Source organism: Cupressus sempervirens, chromosome 7, assembly GCF_028749045.1.
Source record: "Cupressus sempervirens isolate cs-2001-9-10 chromosome 7, ASM2874904v1, whole genome shotgun sequence".
NCBI classification, from domain to species: Eukaryota; Viridiplantae; Streptophyta; class Pinopsida; order Cupressales; family Cupressaceae; genus Cupressus; species Cupressus sempervirens.
In genome coordinates, this window is record NC_143124.1 from 764,309,444 (window position 1) to 764,325,879 (window position 16,436).

Genomic DNA, 16,436 nt, shown 5'->3' on the forward strand with positions numbered 1-16,436 from the left:
TTTTTCAAGTAGTGTGTCAGTCAACACTTTATACATAACTGCATTAGAAAATAAGTAATAATTACTTACTAAACTCATAATTTGACAAACCTTACATTTATGGAAAGATAAGAACATTTTTCAGAACCCCTTTCATTTTATCAAATTTTCATGAAAAATAATTTGTCAGCTACATGTTTGAAGTAAAAATCACATAAAAATAGGCCAAAAGCAGATTTTTAAGATGTTTTTAAAGTTGACCATATACGTTTGGTATCAAAAGATATAGTAGACCTTATAAAGATATTAATTGTTTTCATTTAGTATCTGGGTGGGTGGGAAAAAAGTTGGAATAAATTTTAAAATGGTTTGAGATATTTTAGAACTACAAATTTTTTAAATTGCCACTTTTTGGCACACCATGATCCTGCACATACCATTCTCTTGCAAAATCTTGCATGTATGGAGAGCAATTTGCACTTCTAAAGATAGTTGTATCATGTGATCTACAATGTAGAGGTTGTTGTCATGGATCAATGTTTTTGAATAAACAATTTGCTTCTACATTGTATCCACAATGGTAAGGACCATATTCTAAATATCTATCAATGTAGACCAAATCCTTGATTCTTCTCTAAACAACTATACCTACATATCTAACAAGAATCTGATTTTCATATGATGTACAGAGCTTGAACTAGAGGCAAGCTACAACTGTTGTGCACTAGCCTTTAGATCTTCATCAATCTTTGTCAGGTTTCTCTTTATCTCCTTTGTGAACTCAGTAACATCACACAACTTTCTAGAAAGTGATGTTACATTTGTGCAAGAGGTTTCAAGATTGGTCAAAATTGAGGAAAGTTTCACTTGTTGGATAGCTATTTGTTGAGAAATGTGCTCAAGTACTTTATTATCAAATTTCTTATCTTCTTTCTCAATCAATTTATCTTGACCGCTAGTGTCCTCATTAAACTTTTGGATTGCCTCTTCTAATTGCAACAAAATGTGTTGAGAAGTATCAACTTCAACACCTATCAACTCAGTCAAAATATTCTTGGCATCATCTATGACTTTATGTTCCCTATCTCTTTCTTCTCTCAATTTCTTCTACTTTGCCATCTTTTGGAGGAGTTGACCAGCTATATGCATTTGATCCATACTGAGATTATCAAAGTCCCATTTGGGAAATTCTATTTCCTCATCTAAGTCTATATCCTCTTCTATCTCCTTTCCTCTTTTCAAAAATCTTGTACTCAATTGAGCCTTAGGTTCAGCTACCCTTTTACTTAATGCCTTTGAATCCGGTATGGAAACAATAGTAGAGATAGTGGGACTAGCAATGAAAATTTTTACAGTGCCAATAGATGGAATACTAACCAGTATGCTTACTGAATCCAAAATTTAAGTACTTATAGAAGTATCCAAAATTGTAGTAGCCAAAATTGTAGTACTTACTGCAAAAGAGCTCAAAATTGTAGAAGCCACTATACTCATGCTTGATGACTCGGTAGCTAAAGAAGAGGGAGGCTACAGCTTGGTTGATGAAGTGGTAGACACTTCTATCAATGACATGCTGAGTTGTGTGGGGGAAAAGAGTGATTGGATGTTTGAAGTACCTATAATTGTCACATTCAAACTTTTGAAAGCTGTCTTCGAGCTTGATATGGCTGCTAGTTTTCTTGGAGAGTGAGGAAGTGAGGTAATGATTGTGGCTTCTATCTTCATAGGGCCAGTCTCCTCATCATCTTCTTTATCTTCATTAGTAGCTTCTTCCTCTTTATCTTCTTCAACTTCCTCATTTTCAAAGTGTGGGCTCATTGTAAGTTTCTTCTTCCTCATCATCAGTATCATCATCCTTAACATCTACTGGGAACTCACTTTATTTATGCAAATGATAAACATTCTTCCACATACTTTTGGCATTCTTAACCACATGCTCTATATCCTTGATCAAAATTGAACAAGTATTAAATCTAAGAGTCATCTTATCCTCATTTTTCTTTAAGGACACTTTTACCTCAGTATCTGTCATGCTAAGTAGCAATTGCCTCTAGGTTTGTGCATAGATATCTTTTGATGTTTGCATTGAAAGGTCCCATCTTGGCTTTATTTTCTCTAATAATTCATTAGAGATTTGGGAGGCTATCTAATATGATGAATACTTCCATTTTTCCCATTTTGGTTAACACTAGTTCTTGAACCTATTTCTTTTCTACCTCTAATCTTGTTTCATACTTCAAAGGTTTGAAGTTTGTCATACCTACACCTTCTTCCAATTGTTTCAATTATTCTTGGAAGGTGGGAGGAGGTTTGCTAAAGACAATTTCACTACCTTTCTTCATAGACCTCCTTGTAAAAACTCTAGTGGATGGCTTGGTGATGATCACCTTACCTTTCTTCATCAAGGGTTCTTCCTTTTTAGACTCATCCCCTACCTCTTCATCTATATCTTCTCCTTTGCCCTTGGTTAACATTAGAGGTGCTTGATTTTAGCTATCCTCTTCTTACCTTTGTTAACTATTTGTGGAATTTTTATTTCAAGCTCTATCCTTGCCTTAGCCTCATCTTATGTTCCAAAGTATGGTGCCTTTAGATCAATAGGTTCATTCACTAGGGCTTCAATAATGTCTTTGGTTTTATTAATGTTTACCTCATAGGAAAGAGGTTTTACCCATACAAATCTAAGTTTTACTACCTGAATGTAGATTCTATCACTGTCTACCATGAAACAAACATCATCTTTGTAGTCTTCAACCAATTTCCTAGGTATCCTAAATCTATTATTCATTTTCTCGTTGAAGACATCAAAATAGTTATCCATTATGCTAAAAAAATTCTCTACCATTTCAGAAATATATTCATTAATCTAATATAATACCAGCACATCCTTTCTCCATACTACCGTGCCTTTTGAAGGGAAGAATTTCTAAACATAGAAAAATAAACAAGTCAACAAAGAATCGAATTTGTAAATATATTCATTAATCTAATATAATACTAGCAAATCCTTTCTCCATACTACTATGCCTTTTGAAGGGAAGAATTTCTAAACATAGAAAAATAAACAAGTCAACAAAGAATCAAATTTGCAAGGGTTGTTTTTGGAAGTCCTAATACTTTCCATGTTCTTGTTGAATTGCCTCAACAACAAATCTACAAGATCATATGACAAGTTGTTCTTCACAACCTTGTATGCCAAGTCAACAGCTTCACATGACACACTATTGAGATGGCTAGAACTATAAATCTTGTGAGCTATCACATGTATGTTGAATTTTAGTTATGCTACTAATGTTCATACCTCTACTATCCCACTTGGCTAGGATTTGCTTTTCTAGCTCAGCTCGACCTATGGTTTTGGTTGTTTTCACTTTAGTGAGCATCGAAAGGCTGGTGATATGATGAATCACTTTCTTGGTAATCAAAATTGGTTGATCAAGCCATAGCTAACCATTGTGCACCTAACTTAGAATGTATCTGATCCATTTGATTTGGAAACCTCGGGGCATGTGAGGAATGTGGGTTAAACCTTTGTCTTTCAAATGTTTATGTTTGGGTCTGAGAACTCCATTAACACACAATTCTCTTAGGGAATCATCCATTTCTAGGGTTCCAATTTCCTAAATAACACACTTGAAATGAGTTTGGATGTCGTTAATGAGAAGTACCTCAAGAGGAATTTGTGATTGTGCTCCATTTGGGTCGGGGGTTTCAGTAATCACTGGCACAAGTTTGAAATTAGGTGTTTTCCATTCTACTCCTTAGACCAACATCTTTGACCCTTTCCTTTCTTTTTTTCTATTTCTTGATGCCATGGGTACTTGGTAAGCTGTGAAAACTTTGAAGAACTTAGCTACAAATTCCACTCAAAGTTTCTTGGTCACTCTATAATTCACTTCTTCGCAATAACACTTAGATTTCTTGGTGAAAATGAATTTGATTTCCTGCCTTTTGTTAAAAAAATATCATTAATGCTTGGTATGAAGGTAGGTGTGATGAAATCATTCTTGATAGGATGTCATCAACTATCTATTTAGATTTCTCAGTAAAGGCTTCAGAACTTGGTAATCAAACATGTTCTTGTTATTCCTGACTTTTCTCAATAGAGTCCATGAGCCAACCTTGCTCGGTAGAGAAGTCAAATTGGTGATAACTAATACCGATCTCACTTGATAATCCTTTTGTATCTTGAATACTAATTTTAATATTTGCTTCCATTCAATTGGAACTATTTGGATGTGATCTTGACAACATAGTTCCAATTCTTCCTTAATAACTTAGTTGGAAATGGTGGAGGTACCCACTTCTTGAGTGACATGACCATCATTGCTTGAACTGGAATGCTTAGTAGATTTAGGAATCCATTGTTGTCTCATCTTCTTTTTGATTTTATCTTCTTTTGTCTCCTTTTCATCATCAATTATGCCTGTATTCATGTAATTTTTAGCTAGATGACCAAGTTTGGTACAAGTGAAACATCTTATGGTGGTATCTTTTCTTCTCATGTGATGTTTAATGCAATTCATGCCAATGTGTCTAAATTCTCCATAGTAATGACATCTACACCAAGTGTTGTAGTACCAACCAAATATTTCTTTCACATTTTGTTATGTTGGGTTGAATGACTTAGTTCTGTAATCTAATGTTTTGTGACCTTGTTTCTTCCATTTGTGACACTTGCCTTCAAATTTTGATTTTTCTTTTCATTGATTAGCCTTGTGACCATTTTGGCTGCAATTGTAGCATTTACCATTGAATTTTTCTTTACCATTACTCTTACATTTGTTTGTTGTATGACCTATCTTACTATAGTGGCTCAAAGTGGGTCTTTGATTCCTTTGAGCAACAAGTTTAGAGGATTCACCTTCTTCTTTGTATCCAACTATTTCTTTACCATTTTGCCTATAGAAATTTTTCTCATTAATTTAATTTAATTGATTGATGTTTGCTTGAGATTTCATCATTCCTTCATTGATTTTCTTTTCAACGTTTAGGCCATTTTTCAATCTTTCATTGATTCTCTTTTCAGACCTCATCTCATTTCTTATTCTTTCATTGATTTTTCTTTCCAAATTTAGATCATTTCTTAATCTTTCATTAATCTATCTTTTCCTCATTATTTCCTCATTTTGATTGGAGATTTGATCCATAAGATTTGCATGCTAATGGGATTGGTTTTGAATTTCATTGTTTCTTCCATTCATTTCTTCTTTCATCTTGTTCCTCCATTCCAAGATTTCATAGAGGCTTATTGCATGAATTTCTTGTTTTCTTTTGAGCTTTCTTTCTTCTTGCAAGGAACCATTCTTGTCTAGGAGTTATTTGATTGCATCAATTGCTTCATTTGAATATATTGAAGGGAAAAAGTCTTCAATTCTTTCTTCAATGTACTGATGATCATTCATTTGATTTGCAAGTTCCTTCATTCCTTTTAGGGATTGGGAAAGTTGCTCCTTAGCTTTCTTGAGTTGTGTAATGGTCATTTCTAGATCCAAATTTTCATTATCAATTGCGTTATCAAGTCTAAATATTTGAATATTTGTGATCTTTGCTCAAGATGTTAAACTTTCTCTTGAGAACCACAAAGTTGTGATACCAATTGTTGGAAATATTCAAGACTAGCTAGGTTACTGAGAGGGGAGGGGTGAATAAGTAACCTCAAAAAATTTATCAAATTTAGATCTTAATTGTAATAATCCAATTACCATTTAGTTCATCAACTCCAATCTACTTGCATGCATGGGAAACATAAATCATTCATAACACTTAAACACAATGATTTGGTGACCTAGAAACCTTCCAAATAGAAAGTAAAACTGGGGTGGGGATAATACCCACAAAAATTCAATATTGTAGCATAAAGTTGGCCAGTTAAGGCTTACATTGATCACTTCTGATGATCTACCCTATTAAGAGAAATTAGGGCTTCTAGGTCCACCTTGTTAGAGGTTTTACAACACACACAATGAAGTATGCACTTAGTAAAGAGATTTGAGAAAAGACTATTAAGTCTACCTTTTTAAAGGATTTGGACTAGTTCACCTATTAGGATTAAGTAGTCAATCTCTAACTTACAAATGAATTGTTGATAGAGATTCCTTGAAGTATTGATCACCTTTATGCGATGGATTTGTCTTTTGCTACTCCTTTTCTGATATGGCTTTGCAATGTGCTTTGACTATGTTGATTCACATTAACATGCTTCTTTTTCACATAATTGTCACACTTGGATATGATACAATACATTACAGATATATCAATCCAATTTACATAATTACAAAGTTGGTCATCATAAAAGTTAACACCAATATTATAAAGTCAGACCATATGTAGATACTCAAGTTCTGAAGACTGACTTGATGAAGTTCTGATACTTGGCATCCACTGACATTACTTGGCATTGTCATGCACTCAATAGAAGTAAAAGCTTGGTCCATACTAATCACTTCAATATAGTATTGAAGTCAGTCTACACTGGTGATTCGGTAGATACTGTCTAACTTGGTATAGAACTAAATTACTTGTTTACCATGAGTACACTCGGTAACCACTAATCTCCATACAACTTGGTTAACACTAACTTTTCTTTGAATGAATTTATAGCTTAGTAGAAACTGCAAAGCTTGATAATCATTGAAATTCTTGGTAGGAACTATAGTGCTTGGTGGCTACTGAATTACATGGCAAACATTATAGACTATTCAATGAGCTTGATAGCCATACATAATCTGAATAAGTGTTGTCACTAGTAACAAACTAGAGTAAATGTCAACAATTCCACCTTGCAAACAAGAGATCTAGGACCCTAGAAAGAAAATACACCAACAAATCAAGAACAACTTTGTTAGAAATGGAAAAAGAAATCTGTAAATAAGAAATACCAGGAAAGAATCTAAGTGAGTAAATGCATGAAAAGATATTACCATAAAATAGGAGAGAGAAAGCTTCAAGCTCCAACACCATGAGACAAGATATTTGGAAAGGGGAAAGCAAAGAAAACCCCTTGTGATATTATGAATGAGGCATCAAAAGCCTAAGAAGGGGGAGAGATAGAGATAGAGAGCAATGCTCATACAATAATTGAGAAGAGGAAGAAACCTCATTGTTGTTGAATGAGAGAGGAGGGTCATCTCTTAAATAGAGATGAGAGAGAGGAGTTAGAATGTAACTCCCATGTCTATGAATGCCACCATTCATAAGTGTGTGATGCCAAGTGTGAGATTCCTCTTAAGGAGGAATAATCTAAAATTAGAAATTACAATATATATTTGTCCTCACATATTCCACTAGATGACAAAATAAGATGTAGTGGAAAAAAGGACAAAAAAAGAAATATATTAGGATACCTTGGCTTATATCCTAATATATTATAATAATAAATAAAGGAGGTCTAACCTTGGTTTATAAATACACCAAGGAAAGATTACAACTTCTAACACCCCCCTTTAATCTTTACTTGGGGTAATTACATCAAAGGGTATTAAACCCATAATTTACAAAAATCTGCAACTTAATCTTCAATATGAAGTAATTTGATTGTCTTCAATCCATATGGAACATTTGTAGATCCAAGAGAAGTACATGAGTCCTTTGAATGTGATCATGTGGAAGCATAGACACCTCCAAGAAGGTTCCTTGATGGATCACCTGAAAAAAAAGAACAACAAGACAAATATCCACAAGTAGAATGCCATCATATATGCAAATTCGAAATCCTTTTGAATAAGGATAATAAAACTCTCATAGAGAAACAATGAGTAAAACATGTTACCACAAAACAATGGAGATAACCTGATATCAAGATAAAGTATATGCTCAAAAAATTGTCAACAAGGACAAATTGAGTAAAAAACTTGATCAATGCTCTCATGAAAAGTATATTATACTAATGCACAAATGACCACAGACAAGGCCAACTAATGATTTGTGCATCAACATTGCATCAATCACGTGGATATAGACAGTCCACTTAATGAATCATCCCACTGCAAGTTAATGGGTGATCAATCCATAACATGCATGACTCATGATCTAAGCAATAATGTATGCAGATCATTATCACATTAATATATGAAAATAAGATAAATGAGAGACATGCTGATCAAATTAGAATTATCATAATTTTTGTTAGGATAATCAAAAGAATGGATTATGAGGATAGAACAACATATTGCCTTCAAATTGGATCAAATCATTTGAATTTGGAGGGAAAACTCCAATAATAGTATCCTCTTCATTGAGGAACAAAATGGAACAACATGGAGGGAAACTCCATAAAAATATTATCCTATCAAAATGGAACATATAGGATAAATTGGAGGGAAACTCCATATAAAATGAGTGCATACCAATATAGGATGGAGGAATACTCCATGGGCCAGATAAGGAAACTATGTATCAGTTAAACTGAGGGGACCTACATAGTTAACCTTGAAAAAATTGGCTCCCTATGCAACTCAAAACAAATATCATATAAATCATGTATATCAATGGTATAAAACCATAAAGTGCCAACACAGGCATAGAACAATGCTATAAAAGCATAAAAGTGCAACCATGTGCAGATAGATCAATAAAATCAAATCATTAAATAATGAAGGCAATAGTGTAAGATTACTCATAATCCAATTAAGTAAAATGATTTAAGGAAGATCAACTAAATATAGATATCAGGTATAAAACTCCATTGAGGGTAAACATGAGTACTTAATTCATTTTGCAAAGGTATATATTAATTTTTGAAATATTATAGTCATAAATTATATATTTATCTGGGCATATATGTGCGCCCCCATATATACTCAAATAAATATACGAAAATAGATTGGTTAAAGAAAATAATCACCTTTCCATACTTAATATTTTAGAAAGTCATAATTTATAAAAAGTCATAATATTTACCGTGGTTCAAAAATATAACCTCAAGGTAATAAGAAAAGATCTCCCCATTTTTCTTGTTTAAGAGTAATTACGTTCATGTAAAATTTGTTACAACTAACCCTGCAAAAAAGGTTAGTAAATAATGATAGAGTTCAGAGCTGGCAGATAAGAGTATACTAAAAAAAGTTAAGAAACTTTTCTAAAAAAAACATGAGAGATAGAATATTACACTTGTCTGATAGTGAATGATTACCTGCCAAAAATAGGTTGACAAGAGGCAATAATAAAAAGAAATGATGCCTTTGTCAAGAGCTAAAAAAAAATGAAAAAGAATCTTGCATGAAAAGATAGGCTTCCTAAATTTAGCATCCCCCATTAAATCAAATTCGTAAGCTTAGTGGTCCTTCTTCTGGCGGCTTCGGTAGCCTCCAAATTAAGCACTTCTAAACATAGTATTTTTTTTTGATAAAACAAAAACTCATAAATGAACACAATAACATGCCATTCATATTCCTGCGAATTCTCGCACTGAACGAGCCTCCATTGATAGGGCATCTGCCACGTGAAAAGCTCTCCATAAAGTGCTTATGAAGACCATTTATGGACTCGGTGGAGTTAGAGTTCAATGCAGCAGGGAGAAAAAAAAATTATTGTAAACTTTGGTAAAACTTGAATGCACAAACAAACCATACAGCCAGCCGTACTGGAAATTGGCAAAATAGAATCTGAGGATGAAAATGATACGATATCGAAAAAAAATAGCGAAATTTTTTGACAATGTCGGCAGGTCCTTTATGGGGAGATTTTCAGTTATGCGGAGCATTATCGCGTTTGGCAAATCCGGGAGCATCAACTTTAGGTAGAGTGCATGAAGTGTAGCATACCATTGGCAGTCATAGATTCAATGAACTTCAAAGACACATCATACCCATTTCCAGAGGAAGACTGAAAAGTTCTCAGACGCTGAAAACATTCTAAGTTTGGCATGAAAACTAGAACCTCCTCCTCCACAGGACTCGGGTTTTGTCATAAGCACAATGCTGTATTAACGAGAATTTGAGCTTCTTAAAATCCCGCAAAACCTAGGAGGAGACTTAAAACCCAGTCTGATAAGATCTGGCTTAAAGCCAAGCAAGTTGTCAAACCTTCAATTATATCCTTCACTCCTGCGAACGTGAGCTGTGCCGACAGACTCAATTATGAGTGAGGAGATAATTGTGGAAAAGTTGAAAAAACATCGATGACAACTAAAACTGAGAAGAGGTACATGCACGAAATATGCTCAAAATGCTGTTAGTTCTTTCAAAGCTAGTTGAAAAAAGTTTTGAAGATAATGAGGGTGAGGGCTACTGCAATCAAGGCAGCCATTAATGGCGGTGGTGAAGATACTGAGGACGGTCCGCGTGGTGGCGGAGCAGGAAGCAGAGTAGGGGGGGAAAAGAAGGGCGAAGGCGTGAGGGCATGGCTATTGCTTGATTTGTCTGGGCAGGTGTAAATCGCGAGCAGGAAGCCCCATGCGATGCGGTATCATAGTACCCTCCCATGGCAAAACCCCCCGAAAAAGAGGCTCAAACTCATCCTCCGACACGCCCCAGAGAAGAAGGCGGCGAGGAGGGCAAGGAATCGCCTTCAGCGTATAAAAGACGTCCCCAAAAAAAAACAAAGGGCCCTCGCACCGCCATCAATGTCGCAAATAGGGAACCGCAGATTGAACTCACAGCGGACGCGAAGGGATGAGGCAACAGAGCTTCTCCTTGGGAAGAGGGCAGTGGTGATCTCTGTGACTCAGCTCACTGCTGCGCCGTGGATCTTCGCAGGGGATGTAGATCAGTCAATAAAGAGAAAATTGAAAGAAAAACCTTTGAGATTGACAATGTAGGACTCCATTGCTCCTTCAAAATATCAAGACAGATACTGCTGTTGCTGTGAATGAAGATCCCTAATTTGATCTCGCACAGAAATGAAAGAAAAAGAAGGGGATTGAACAAATCGGTATCTTTAAAAAACATCAAATCTTCTTCCACCATTAGCCCTGATTATGAGAGTGATGAAATAGTGGCAATGCCTGTAACTTAAGAGTTATGGCAGCTAAGAGTTATGATTCAGTACTAGAATGTCTATTTGATTGAGTTATAGACCATTAACTTGCAGTGGGATGATTCATTAAGTGGACTGTCTATATCCACGTGATTGATGCAATGTTGATGCACAAATCATTAGTTGGCCTTGTCTGTGGTCATTTAATGCAATGCAGGGCAGAAAGAATCCCCAAAGGAGATGTTCTAGCTCCTAGCAAACAACCACATAGTGGAAACATAATAACCAAAAATAAAAAATGTAAGATCTGATACCAAATTACAATACTTTACTGATAAAAAAACTATTACATGCAATATGTCAAGCTGTAAGACCTTCTTTGTTACAGCCAAATACAAATCAAGTAATAGTTCTACAAGATCCCTCAAGATCTACAACACTAATTTGAGCTAGTCTAGATTTGTAACAAAACAAAAATCTAGTAGAAACCACTAAGGAAATCCCAACTTTTTCTCGCAAACCCAGCAAGAAATCTCCTTGTTTTCTAGTTGTAGCACTAGCTCTACTCCAACTTATCCAAGTTCCAAGTGTAATCTATGTAACTCTGTCTAGACACTCACAACTTCATCACAATCCTATTGCAAAATGCCTCGCATTCGACGCTCTATCCACAAACTTAGGAAAAATTTCCATTTAGTTGCTTCCACATTCACTCCTCCTCCTCCTTCGAATGAATCCCTCAAAAATGAATGACTATAAGACTCCACAAGATATCCTACTTATACCCAACTAAGCGACAAGTTAGCTACAAAACAAATTAAATACCCGTACATAAATTAAATGCCAAAAGTTGGCCTCCAACAATAATTAAATTCCAAAAATTTGATACCTAAGAAATAATCACAATATCTCCTAGCTCCAATATAATTAGGACTCATTCCTTGAATTTATTCATCTAGAAAGTCATGCACAAAAACCTATCGTGCAAACTACCAAAAGTTGATGTTGCAGGAGAATTGTCATATCTCCCAACATATAAAACATTAGGATTTGTACCTTTAACCATAGATATTAATCTAGGCCCTCTTGAATCCTTCAAATCTGCATCCTCTCACTCATTGCACAAAATTAGTTACACAATCTGTAATATGTACCCAGAAACTAGACAACATAGTTCCAACAGCAAGGGAAAAAAAAGCTCAAACTTCAACTCAATCCATCTAATCTGTATGCAATCATGAGGAAAGGTTCCCCAATGTGTCTCCACAACATCCCTAACCATGAAAAGCATGAATCTACCAAAATCCAAGCTTCATGCTCCTACATCAAGGCTTCAGTCAATTACCTATAAAAAAAAAAGATTCTAGCACAATATACTATTGTCTAGTCAATGTGTTGACACATTTCAAAATTCCATACCAAGATAATATATAGACCATAAAAATGAAACATAAAACAAAAAAACATACTAGATATACCAAAATTTTGAAAAAATGAATTAATATAGTTTTTAAAAAAATACTTCAAAATATAGTGAGAAAAGAAGAAAATCAATCCTTCATGTATTTTTTCTTTTTCTTTTCTAGTCTCTATTAGTAGTCAATTCAAAATGAGGCATAAAAGAGCATGTGCACTTAGTGTTCATTTTTCTAAGACTACCAAAAAAAATGAGAGAGCAAATAATTTTTTAAGGAACTAATTCAAAGTGCAAAAGAGAAATACCTTGGTGTGCATGGTAAGAGAAAGGTATTTAGCTCTACAATTCCAAAGGATACTAATATGTCAAGAAACAAAAGAGAAAAGGAAAAGATGATGAAACACATAAATGAATGTTTAATACTAGAAACAAGGATGATCCCTAGGTGAAGGTGTAAAACAATACGAGGATGCCATAATATACTAGAGAAGGTTACACGATGATATATTTTTGTTTCCCTTGGAGAAATAAATAATTCATGAGTAAGTGAATACCCTAAATATTTGAAGCATAAGATGTATGCCTACATTCAAAATACAAAGATGATGATAGGACTTTGGAAAATTATGTGGAGAATGTGGATAGTTATGTGTCCATGATTACTAGGGTAGGCCATTTAATGGAAGACTTGCTAGAGATTTGTTCCATTCAATTATTTGAGTGGTGCTCTACCTAAAGGTATGTTTAATGAAATAATCTTTCATATTTTCTATTTTAATCTTCTTTCCCTTACTTTAATTTGAGTAGATTCTTTTGTTGTTGAACATGTAGGTCAATTATTTTGAAGGTGAAATACCAAATCATTTTGACTCCTTGCACAACTTAGCTTTCCTTAATTAATCCAAGAATGAGTTCAATGGTACAATTCTAAAAGGTATTTTTTACAATTTAAGATTCCTCTTATAGAAATTTGAGTGGTTAGCATTGTTTTTTACATGTATAGATTTATTTTCCCTAGAAGAATTGAGGCATCTATATTTGAGCTTGAATGAGTTTGAAGGTGAAATATCAAAGGGTTTTTGTTCCTTGCACAGTTTAGAGTATCTCAATTTGTCCTTCAGTGGCCTCAATGCTAAAATTCCCTACCAATTGGAGATCCTCTCTAAGGTAGAGTTTTTGGACCTATCGATGGAAGAGGTGGATGTTATTAGAGTAGATTTATATATGCTAGTGGTGGGGAAGTATGGAGTGTCAATTTAGTGTGGACAAAAAAGTTGCAAAAATTGAAATACTTGTCCCTTAGTGAAGTAGTGTTGAATATGATAGGAAAGCAATTGGAAGCACCCCTTTCTTATCTATCTAATATTTGGTAGTTATGGACTAAACCTATTGTTTGCTACCCACCTCCACTTGGGTCACAACAATTTTGAATGACCAATATAGTTGTGGTTAGGAAATATGACTAGGTCAATTTCACTTTGGTTGTCTAAAAGCCCATTATTAAGTGGTCCATTTCCCCTAAGTCTCTCTCATCTACCTTGTCTAAAAGAGCTTATATTATGGGGAGAAAACATAATTTGTGGAAATCCAAGTCAAATATTATGTCAAGAATGGTCTTAGCTCAATGTCCTTTTTCTGTCAAGGTCTAATATAAAAGGAAGTATGCCACCTTGTATTGGAAATATTACCTCTCTCATCTACGTTAGATTGAAAAATATGGAAGGTCCTATTCCTTCTTTCATTCAAAATCTCTCCACCCTGCACCATTTATTTTTTATGATAGCTCATTGAATGGAGAGATTACACCATCATTTGGTCAAATTCAATCTTTGACAACTTTATACCTTTTTAGAAATATGTTGGGTGGAAATATACCTTCTAAGTTGGGTATCCTTCTCTCTAGGGTGAAATTAGATATCTTTTGGAATTCTTTGAGTGAATATATACCTACAGAGTTAGGTAATCTTTCCTCTTTAGTAGAGTTAGACCTATCCTCCAATGTTTTAAGTGGAAATATACCTTATAAGTTGGGATTTTTTTCCTCCTTGGCATATCTAGGTCTTTCCTCTAATCGACTACATGGTAGCATTCCCACTTCAATTGCAAATCTTCATAGTCTCATGTCCATCGCCCTATCCTCAAACAATATTCAAGGAGAGATTTCTCTTAGTTTTTTTTAACAGAATGACCAATATTTTTGAACTTGATCTATCCTATAATGAGTTGGCTATCACGATTGAACCAGATTGGATACCCACAATTTACCTTGCTTCCTTATGCTTAGGCTCAAGTAATATGAGGGGTATAATTCCACCATTCATTTAAACACAATATAGATTGTCAGATCTGGATCTCTCAAATAATAGTCTATATGGAAATTTTCCAAATTGGTTAGGGGTGCTTCCTTTGGAATATCTCAACTTTTCATACAATAACTTGCAAGGAAATGTTCCCTCAAGCTTGATTACAAGACCATCTTCCTTTTTCTTTATTGTCAACATCAATCATGGAGCTATTGGATTTTTCTTAGAATAGATTCAGTATTTATTCTAGTGGATATTAGAAATATTCTACCATCCATTCAATTTATGTCATTTTTGAAAAATGATCTACATGGAAATATACCTTCTTCAATTGGTCTTCTACAATATGTGGAAGTTTTAGATCTCTCAACCAATAAATTATTTTGTATAATACCATCAAACATAATTGATTTTTCTAGGTTAAAATGATTAAACTTAGCAAACAATGGATTAATGGGAGAGATACAATATCATATGGAAATGCTAAGTGAACTCAATTAACTTCACCTCAAGGATAATATGTTCAAGGGAAACTTGCCATCAAGCACTAACAACTATTCTAGCTTACAAATTTTAGATTTAGCCAATAATCATTTTTCTAGGAACATACCATCTTGATTGGGCCAATTTTCCAAGTTGATGATACTTATTTTGAGGTCTAATATGTTTGAAGGAAACATTACACATCAATTTAGCAATCTATCAAGTCTCCATGTTTAGTATACTTCACAAAATTATTTGATTATTTTTATCCCACAACAATTAGCAACATTGAAAAGTATGAAGAATTCTAAAATAAGAAAATCACATGACAATGGTGGTAGCTCTTACTAGTACAAAGAAGAGATCCAAGTGTTCAATAAAGGATTTGAAATGATGTGTTGTAGTTCAGTGATGTTACTTATAACTTGCATTGATCTAACTGTAAATAATCTATCAAGAAACATTCCTTCAATAGTGGCAGATCTTAAAAGTCTTCACACATTGAACTTATCATATAATAGTCTTACATGAGAGATCCCAAGTAGTTTTGGATTACTTGTAGATTTAGATTTTCTTGATCTTTCAAATAATAATCTAAAAGGAGGGATTCCAAATGAAAGATTACAAGTTTCCTATTTAAGTTTTTTCATTGTAGTCCACAATAATCTTTGTGGAAGAATACTAGAAGGAAGACAATTCAATACATTCAATTACACTTATTTCACTCAGAACCATGATCTTTGTAGATTCCCAATTAACAACAAATCATGTAAATGTGGAGAATTTCTGAATTATAGCATACAAACCCCTTGTCTTGAGAATGTGGATAACAAGGGAGGAGAAATTCCATGGCATTGGTATGTAGAGTGGATGACAAGTGTTTCTATTGGATTTTGGGGAGTTTTTTGAACCTTGGCTACAAAAAGGCATTGGAGGAGAAGATTCATTCATGCATTAGATGAGATGGCAATAAGTTTATTGAGTGGATTGACAAATAGATAATGATCTAGTTAAAAATTGTAAAATCATTATACTCAAATATTCTCATTCTAAAAAGATTATCTTGTAATTTTATTATAAGTAGAGAAATTAAATGTCTAATAAGATAGTAAATAAATTCTAAGCTAACTCATTACTTTTATTATAATTTTATGAGCAGGTCATCCATAAAATACAAGTACAATTTTTATGGTTTGAAATCTTAAATTAAAACATCAAGTATTTGTATTCAACATAGAAGTACAAATATTCAATTTAGTATTTCCATGAATATGTTTGTATGGTAATTTTTTTCATTTAAGTAAAATAAAATTACCAGTCAATTCTTAGTATATGAA

At 33.9% G+C, this 16,436-nt stretch overlaps 1 pseudogene; it reads left to right on the top strand.

Moving 5' to 3' along the window:
• The first annotated feature begins 10,378 nt into the window (after nt 1-10,378).
• LOC149549536 (uncharacterized) lies at nt 10,379-16,101 on the top strand (annotated as a pseudogene).
• Nucleotides 16,102-16,436: the final 335 nt, after the last annotated feature.